Source organism: Myripristis murdjan, chromosome 4, assembly GCF_902150065.1.
Source record: "Myripristis murdjan chromosome 4, fMyrMur1.1, whole genome shotgun sequence".
NCBI lineage: Eukaryota > Metazoa > Chordata > Actinopteri > Holocentriformes > Holocentridae > Myripristis > Myripristis murdjan.
Genome location: NC_043983.1, coordinates 668,029 through 677,500, shown reverse-complemented (window position 1 = coordinate 677,500; position 9,472 = coordinate 668,029). Strand labels below are relative to the sequence as shown.

The 9,472-nt window shown below is 41.6% G+C and overlaps 1 long non-coding RNA gene across 1 annotated transcript in view; it reads left to right on the top strand.

Moving 5' to 3' along the window:
* The window catches only part of LOC115357454 (uncharacterized), a 21,791-nt gene extending 13,378 nt beyond the window's left edge, over positions 1 to 8,413 (top strand). Inside the window, exons 3-4 of the long non-coding RNA XR_003928111.1 lie at positions 7,414 to 7,476; positions 7,835 to 8,413. This is a non-coding gene — a long non-coding RNA (uncharacterized LOC115357454). The remainder of the gene's footprint in view (positions 1 to 7,413; positions 7,477 to 7,834) is intronic.
* Positions 8,414 to 9,472: the final 1,059 nt, after the last annotated feature.

Below are 9,472 nucleotides of genomic sequence, written 5' to 3'. Positions count from 1 at the left end.
GCAAAATCATATACGTATAATAATGCAACGAAATTAGGGCTCAGTCCTTTCGGTGCAGGGGAGAATAGAAAGCATCGTGCATCTTGCTAGTTGAATATATATATATATGTGGGCAGAGCTTCAGGACCAGCTGGTAGAGGGGACTTTTATCTCTGCTCAACTCTTGGCTCTGAAGGGCTTTGTACTGGTTGGAGTGGGGGTCGCTGGATTGCAGGTGTTTAAAGAATTTAATTGTTCGTTTTTGAATTTTAATTATTAAAGGGTATTGGCCAAGTTCTGCTCTGCATGCGTTATTGGCTGTGTGTCTGTGCACTTTTAATATGTCTTTGCACAGATCTGCATGCAAGGCTTCCAGTGGGTGTTTTTCCCATTTTGGGAAGTCTTGGCTGCTTAATGGACCCCACACTTCACTGCCATATAATATTATTGGGTGTATCACTGAATTTAGGATTTTGAGCCAGGTCCTAATTGGAATATCAATTGGAATTTTTCTTTTGTTGGCATAATAAGCCCTTCTTGCCTTCTCTTTGAGTTCATTTACAACCATGCCAAAATGTCCAGTGGAATTGATAATCAAGCCTAGATATGTATAATGTTTTACATGTTCAATTTCTGTTTCTCCCAGTGTGAATTTAGTTTTCATAGAATTTGATCGTTTTTGGAAGGTCAATGTTTTGGTCTTTTTCAAATTTACAGTTAGTGCCCATGTCTGGCTGAACTTGTGGAGGATGTCTAGGCTCTGCTGTAAGCCCTCTCTGGAGGGAGACAGGAGCACCAGATCATCAGCAAACATGAGGCATTTGACCTCAGTGTCTTGTAGAGGAATACCAGGGGCTGTGGATTTCTCCAGCTGTTCTGCAAGTGTGTTTATATATATGTTGGAGAGGGTTGGGCTCATATTACAGCCCTGTTTAACCCCACGGTACTGTTTGAAGTAATTGGTTCTTTTGTTTCCAATTTTAATTGCACATCTGTTATTAAGATACATTGTTTTAATTAAATTATAGGTTTTACCCCCTATGCCACTTGCTAGCAGTCGATAAAAGAGCCCTTCATGCCAAATACAATCAAAGGCCTTTTTGAAATCTACAAAACATGAGTAAATTTTATTTTTGTTTTGGTGTACATGTGTGTTGATAAGAGTGCTGAGGGTAAATAAGTGATCAGATGTGCGATGGTTAGGTATGAATCCAATTTGACTTTTATGTAGGACATTATGGTCACTGAGGAATTTAGCTATACGGGAGTTGATGATGCTGCAGAGTACCTTGCCCAAACAGCTGCTGACACATATTCCTCTGTAGTTCTGAGGGTCAAATTTGTCACCACTTTTAAATATAGGTGAAATAAGACCATTACTACAGCTTTTGGGAAAATATCCTACACTCTGGATTAAGTTGAATAATTTTAGAATAGCCAATTGGAATTTTTCTGTGCTGTATTTCAGCATTTCATTTAGTATCCCATCAGGCCCACATGCCTTTTTGTTTTTGAGAGCCTTCAGTTTTGTTTGTAAATCGTTCATAGTAATTGGGAGATCTAAGGGGTCTTGGTTGTCTTTGATTATCAATTCCATATCTTGTAATTTTTCAAGTATTCGTTTGCTTTCTGAGTCGGTTCTTGGTGGTATTGGTCCAAATAAGGTCTGAAAATGTTCAGTCCATACGTCTCCATCCTGTAGGACCAGCTCCTCATGTTCAGACTGACAGACAGAGCTCCACTGCTCCCAGAAGGAGTTCGATTCTATACTCTCTTCAAGTAGGCATAATTGTTTCTCAGTATGGTTTATCTTTTTGTTTCTAATTGTATTTTTATATATCTTAAGAATCTCACAGTACTGAAGGCGTATGTGGTTGTTTGTAGGGTCTTTGTGTTTCAGGTTAGATAATTTTCTAACCTGTTTCTTCAGGTTTTGACAGTCTTTGTCAAACCAGTGGTTCTTTTTTGTTGTTTTTCTTTTGTTTGTGCATAGTTTCAATTTAGCTTTGTTCGCTGTTCTTTTAAAGATCTTATTTATGTTTTGGACGGCCTTACATATGCCTTCAAGTGTGGGAGGGTAGGGGTATTCTATGAACTCTTCTAGTAATAATCTAATCTCTTCACTGTTGCTTGCTTGTTGGTATTGTTCAGTACTGTCTTGGTCCCATTTGTATGTCCTGGGGATGTTGAATAGTTTGTTAGGTTTTGTGTGTGTGATGCTGTTTTGTTTGAGGAAGAGGGTGATTTGGTTGTCGTCTGATAAGGGTGTTTGGGGCTTGACTGTGAATGCATTAAAAGAAAAGGGGTCCATGTCTGTGATCATATAGTCGACAGTGCTGTTGCCAAGAGTTGAACAGTAAGTGAACCTTCCTAAGGAGTCCCCTCTTATCCGACCATTGATAATGTATAGACTGAGGCTTCTGCAGAGTTGTAATAGCTCTTTTCCATTCTTGTTAATTACATTGTCAAAGTTATTTCTAGGAGGTAGATGGAGGTGATTACTAGGGGTTTGCTGGGTGATAAAACTGTCTCCTTGACTATTGGTGACATCAGGATGTGTACCAGTTCGGGCGTTAAAATCACCACAGATTATTATATTTCCCTGTCCCTGGTAGTGGCATATCTCTGACTGGAGGCAGGGGAATATTTCATCAGAGAAGTAGGGGGACTCAGATGGAGGAATGTAAAGAGCACAGAGGTATATATCTTTCTGTGTGGGCATAAGGTTTCTTTTTATTTTCAGCCAAATATAGTTTTTTTCAATTTTGAGAATTTTTATCGAATTGTGTAAATATGACTTGTACCATATGATGAGTCCTCCTGAGTCTCTGCCTCGGTTAACGCTAGGTAATTTCTGGGAGGGGGCAATAATCTCTCTGTAGTTTGGAGGGCAGTGGGTGGGTATATCAGCTTTACACCATGTTTCCGATAGGATTATGATATCATTATTATTTACACTATTTACAAACTCCGAGGTTTTACTCTTCAGACCAAAGACTGAGGAGTAAAGACCCTGGATATTCCAACAGCTTATTTTAAATGAACTCACTGAAATTCTCAACAGAGGACGGAATAGAACAAACACAGAATCCATTTTTTTTTTTTTTTTTTTTTTACATAGGTGGCCTTGAGAACTTATTAGAATGATTTGCAGGAGGTATATATTTTCTTATTAGATTAGGATTTGTTTCATTTGAAAGATGTTCTAAGTTGTAAAATGTGTTTTTTTTTATTTATTTTTTTTAATATATATATATATATGTATATATAATTAATTTATAAAGATAAAATAAAAATGAGAATGAACTATATTAAGTTAATACAATAAATAAAATAAAACATGGGATTCTATTTGGGAGTCATACCAATGTGATGGATGACTGGTGTTATATCTGTCTTACTAGTAGTGTACTGCACAGACTGCGTAGCATCTGTCTGATCTCGTCCAGCTCTGATACATGCAGGGGTGCAGGTTGGGGGGCTGGTCTGGTTAGAGCAGCAGTGTAGGTCATCTGCTGTTGAGGGAGTGGGGCTCTGCTGACAGGGGGGGCTTTCTGGGTCTGGGGTGCAGGAGGTTGGTGGGGACGGTGAGGGGGACGTCGAAGTAGAGCTGGGTGGCGAGAGCTTGGTTGTGATGGTGTGTTTCTTGGGACTCTGGGGGTCCTGTAGTCATCTGTTGAGCTGGTGGGGTTGGGGTTTCTTCCAAGGGCGACGTCCTTAAGAGTTTTGGCAAATATTCTGACTCCGTCTCTGTTGAGGTGCAGTCCATCATGCAAGTGCCAGGTGCCGATGGTGGTGTGGTGCGCCAGGTGGATGTTGGGGAGGATGGAGCAGTTCCGAGGTGACGGTAGAGAGCTGTGTCTGTGAGCCAGTGGTGGCCATGTGGGCTGAGGAATGGCGGTGCGGAGTGCAGGGGCTTTTGACTTGTACTTGACTCTTCATGTGTTCCAGTTGTCTCCTGAGGCTCTTTTCTCTGTTTCCTGTGTCCTCCTGTATTTTTGCCATCTGGGCTCGCAGGCTGGTGTTTTCTTCTTGGAGGATGTAGGTGGTCTGTCTGAGCTCGTCAATGCTCTTCTGATGGTCGTGTTTCATCTGTTGGAGCTCTTTTCTTAGTTGCTGGATGTTGTTGAGTTCTGTGAGTCTGGTCAGTATAAGTTCTCTGAACTCAGTGAAGTCCAGCTCTAGTGAGGATAGGGATTCTCTCAGGTTTTCAGTCAGAGCTGAGGGAGGAGTATAGTCAGGGTCTTTCTTTTCTGTTGGTTTTCTCTCCTCCTCTTCCTCCTCTTGTTCTGATTCCTCTGTGTCTGCTCGGTCAGTGGGATCTTCTGAGTCTGTTGCTGAGTTGGATCTGTTCTTGTCCACTTCTGCTTTTAGTTGGTGGAACATCTTCTCAAACGAGTTGAGGTTGGTCTGATTTCCTTGGAGCAGCACTGTTCCTTTGTTTTTATAATAGGTTAGAGTCAGCAAAGGGTCCTCAGTGTCCAGACTCTCATCTTGACAGATGGTCACTCTGCCACCACGGCCGATTCCCTCTTTGAAGGTGTGTTGGTAGCTGTCACAGACAGCATTTCTCCATAGTTCCGGATGTTTGGTGTGGAAGATCAAGTTGTTTTTAATCCTCTTGCCATTAAGGTGGGTGTAATCGACGTACAGGCATTCAGGGTTTTCTTGTAGAGTCTTTTCTTTGTGTTTCTTTTTGGCCTGTAGGCTTTTACATTTAGCAGGATATTGTATTTCTTTGCATTCCGCTGTGAGGGTGGTGGTCTCCATGGCAACAGAAGCTCCCAACTGTCAACTGACACTGCTAGCTAGGTTTTTTGCTTTGGGTTTTGACTTAAGTAATGCTTTAAGATGTGTGTATATATATATATATATATATATATATATATATATATATATATATATATATATATATATATTTTTTTTTTTTTTTAGGACAGGTATAGAAAGGTAAAATCCTTTTTCTTCCACAGAAAGGGTCTAGATTTCCAGTACAAAGACGGAAGGCTTACCAGTCTTTTGTTTTTCAGTCTTATCTCAGCCGTTGACAGAGGGCCACAGAGGGCCACTGAGGTAGTTCCAAGGTGTCAGTTGATCAGTTTCCTTTAGCTTGGAGTTTTCCTTATGATTTTTCTTTCAAAATCTTGATGTTGAGAGATGTCCTTTGGTCAGGTTCTTCAAAGTACCTTTAGGCACCTATTTATCAAATTATTTCTGTGGTTTGTTTCAATTTTCCATCCCAAAGTTGAAGAAATGTTAGGAGCTCATTTTTTGATGCAGCTGCTCTTGTTGAAACTCCGGAACTTGTGTGTTTGTTCTCTGTCTGTGTGTTTGTGTGTCTGTCTCTCACTCTCTCTGTGTCTGACTGTCTGTTTGTCTGTCTATCTGGCAGACACAGAGAGAGAGAGACAGAGAGAGAGAGAGACAGACACACACACAGAGAGTGAGAGACAGACAGACAGACATACACACCCACACACACACACACACACACACACAGACACACAGAGAGAGACAGCCACAGAGAGAGAGAGACACACACAGACAGACACAGACAGAGAGAGAGAGAGACACACACACACACACACACACAGACAGACACAGAGAGAGAGAGAAACACACACACACACACAGACAGACACAGAGAGAGAGAGAGAGAGAGAGACAGACAGACAGACAGACAGACAGACAGACACAGAGAGAGACAGACACCAGATAGATATCCACTAATAAATTGAAGTAGGGTGTTGAGAAGTGATTATGCAGCTGGAAGGAAGGAAGGCTTGGCCTTATTTTGAACCCTTTTCGGTCTGTGCCCCCCCTTCTGGTGACAACACTAACCAAAACTAACCATAATAACAAAGTTCTGATTCAACAGTTATTTGTACAAGAACTTTGCTCGTCTTTCTTTCTGAGAGGCAAATTTCTCAATGACCTTGGTGTTGAAATCAGGAATGTCCCTTGTCAGTTTTTTCTCGATGGAGAGCATAGCCAGAGCGTTGAGTCGATCTTGTGCCATGGTATTTCTAAGGAAAGTTTTTATCCTCTTTAAAGTAGAGAAGCACCTCTCCGAGAGGTGCTTCTCTAAAGACTTAGAGTTTAGAGCTTCTCTAAAGACTTAGAGTTTCGGTGAATGTGTCTTGAAGGTTATTTTCCATCAAAACCTGATAGAGAGCCAGGGCACCACTGCAACTCCGGAACTCCTCATTCTCATAGATCAGGGACAGTTCTGTTTGAAGTCTGGCCTTGTCCAATGAGGGATAGGCTTCCGCCGTGGTTTTCAGTGCTGAATCTGGGAACTTTCTGCTGTGTTGTTGGAACAAGTCTTCTTGCAAGAGGGTGGCGCTGACAAGGTGCTTGGTGAAAGAAAACCTCTCCTGTGTATGGCTCATAATGGTGTCACATACCTATGCAATGATATATAATTTTAAAAAATGGAAAGAATTAGGTCTTAACATGTCTCAATACAATCAATGACCTGAAGAGCTAGCCTATATTGTGTAATAAACTTACTGTAATTATTCATATCATCATATGACAATATTCATTTGAGTGTGGACCATGGTATCATATGGCCAGCATCTTCATTAGATTTTATTTAATGATATGATTCAGATCACACCAAGAAGCAAGTGCTTACCTCTAGTGCCAAATGGTGCAGCGTATCTTCTCTCAGTGCTCTCCTTTTCTTTGTGGGTGGCTCCTGAACAGGTCCCCTGAGCTCCTCATCCTCAGCCACATTAGGAACATGTAACCCACATAATGTAATGGATTACAAAAATAAATTTAAAAAAAAAAAAAAAAGGAGAAAGTGGGAAAAAATCAACTGTTATGTTTTGAACATTTGATCTATGAAATGACAAACTAATGTAATGTAAAATGTCAAGAGGATGTTTAATAACCAATGAGTATCTAAGAAACAGTTGACATAAAATTTTCAGCCAAACAGCAACCTGCTGGTAGCCGTTTGTCCCGCCCACTTGCTCTGGTCTCGTTGGGAGCAAGACGCAACACAGTGTGCGAGAAGAGTAGGAGCGGAGAGAGAGACTGTGGTGTGCGGAGTCGTGTGGACATCGAAGAGCGAAAAGCAGGAAAAATAGAGGACAGCAGAGAAATAATACTCGAAACTGAGTTTATTGAAGGCGATAGGAGTGCTACCGAAGTGGTCGCTAAGGAATAATAAATATTAGAAAGTCCGTTCTGTCCGTTAGCCGTTGTTAAGCTGCTAGCTGGTTGCTAACGCTAGCTTGGACTTGTCGGGACTTGTTGGGAATTTCCGTTTTTTCTTCAAGAAGCGAGGTAAATACCTTCCCGCTGTAAACTGTTTATGTCACTTTGGTTCATTTTAGAGTAAAAGCTAACTTGGCTACTGTAAATAGCAGAGCAGAATTCATTGAAATCGCTTGAGTCTCACAAGGCTATATGTTTGTTTAGAATCTTCCCGATTCTACCAGGTGCCGCCATTTTGTGTTGTGTCCCGCCTATTCACAGAAATCGGTGAGAGCAACTGTCTTTTTTGAGGGATTCTATGTTATTTCTGGTATCATATTATAGTTTGTACATGCAGTCAATTGGTTACAGTATGGTTTAATATGCTATTGGATGTGCAAATGTCATTTTATTTTGCACTTGATGTACATATTATTTATTTCATTGACAGTTATGTAATTTAGAATTATACTTTGCTGTGTTAAAGGGCATGTACACTAAAAGTGAAATATGTGCAGTGATGCATATTATTTAATTGTTTTTTCAATTTCATGTTAATGTAAATTGCATGATATTAGATGATTGATAATAAGATTTCTCATATAGTTGATACTAATGAGATTTCTCTGACCCTGTCTGTTGACAGGTCAGGTTTTTTCCTTTGGTTGGATTGTTTTGTTTTATTTGTCTCAGAGGATCTTCCAGTGACGTAGATGGCAAGCCATTCCCCTTCAATCTAGAAGAAACAGATTTCAAGATACTACAGGATCACTGGACAGGTTCTGCTGCACTCTCCGGTGTGGTAGGCCCAGTATCAGCAGACACCCCCACACTCAGCACTTAATTCACCCCCCTCTCCCCCAATCACCATCACACACATTTGCCCATATCCCTGGAACTCTGATCTGCCCAAACTTACCTGGACCTCTGAATTCACTTACCTTGCTCACCAACATTTTCTTGGACTCTGGACTTTGAACCAATTTGCCCTTTCCTTCATTGAGGAGGTCGTTCGGCCCTAAATACCTTAGGGAATCAGTTTCTAATGACATAGCTACTCTGGATGGCATTACTTTGGCCCCCGGCTCCACGGTAAGGAACCTCGGAGTCATTTTCGATGCGGATTTGTCCTTTACCTCCCATATTAAACAGATCTCTAAAACCGCCTTTTTTCACTTGCGTAATATCTCAAAAGTCCGACATATCTTGTCTCAGAGTGACGCAGAAAAATTAATCCACGCCTTCGTTACCTCTAGGTTAGACTACTGTAACTCCTTATTATCAGGTTGTACCAGCAAGTCGTTAAAGACTCTCCAGCTGGTCCAAAACGCTGCTGCACGTGTGCTGACTAGAACTAGGAGAAGAGATCATATTACTCCAATATTGGCTTCTTTACATTGGCTACCTGTAGAATCTAGAATAGAATTTAAAATTCTTCTCCTCACCTATAAAGCTCTTAATGGGCAGGCACCATCTTATCTGAAAGAGCTCATAGTTCCTTATCACCCTGCCAGAGCACTGCGCTCCCAAAATGCAGGTTTATTGGTGGTTCCCAAAATCTCTAAAACTAGATCGGGAGGCAGATCCTTCCAATTCCAGGCTCCCCGTTTGTGGAACAATCTTCCTATCTCAGTACGGAGGGCAGATTCACTCTCTATCTTTAAGAGTAGACTTAAAACTTTCCTTTTTGACAAAGCTTATAGTTAGGGTCGGCCCAGGTTGCCCTGGACCAGCCCTTAGTTATGCTGCTATAGGCTTAGACTGTCGGGGGACTTCATATCATGCTCTGAACACTTTCCTCTCTTCTAATCTTCCTCTCCCCTCTTCCTTTCTTCTTCTTCCTGTCCCCCCCATACCCCTTTTTTTTTGTGCATGCTTGTTCCAGAGTCCACTGCCCCTTTGCTTTCGTTGTGCTTTTTGTGTCTTGTCTAGGTCAAACTGTCCTGCTCATCCTGGAAGGTCATCCAGCTGCAGATGAGATGGCTAGATGCTGCGTGTCACTTCCATCTAGATTACCTGTTCAGGATACCCTGCTGTTTCTGCTGTTGTCTGCTGTCCCAGTTTGTCCCTATCTCTGTCTCTGTCTCCTTGTCTCTCTCTCTCCCCTCCCACCCAACCGGTAGAGGTAGATGACCGTCCACCCTGAGTCTGGTTCTACCTGAGGGTTCTTCCCGTTAAAGGGGAGTTTTACCTTGCCACTGTCGCCAAGAGCATGCTCAGGAGGGAATCTGTTGGGTTTCTTGTTTCTCTACTATAATTTGTAGAGCATGGTCTTTACCTGCTC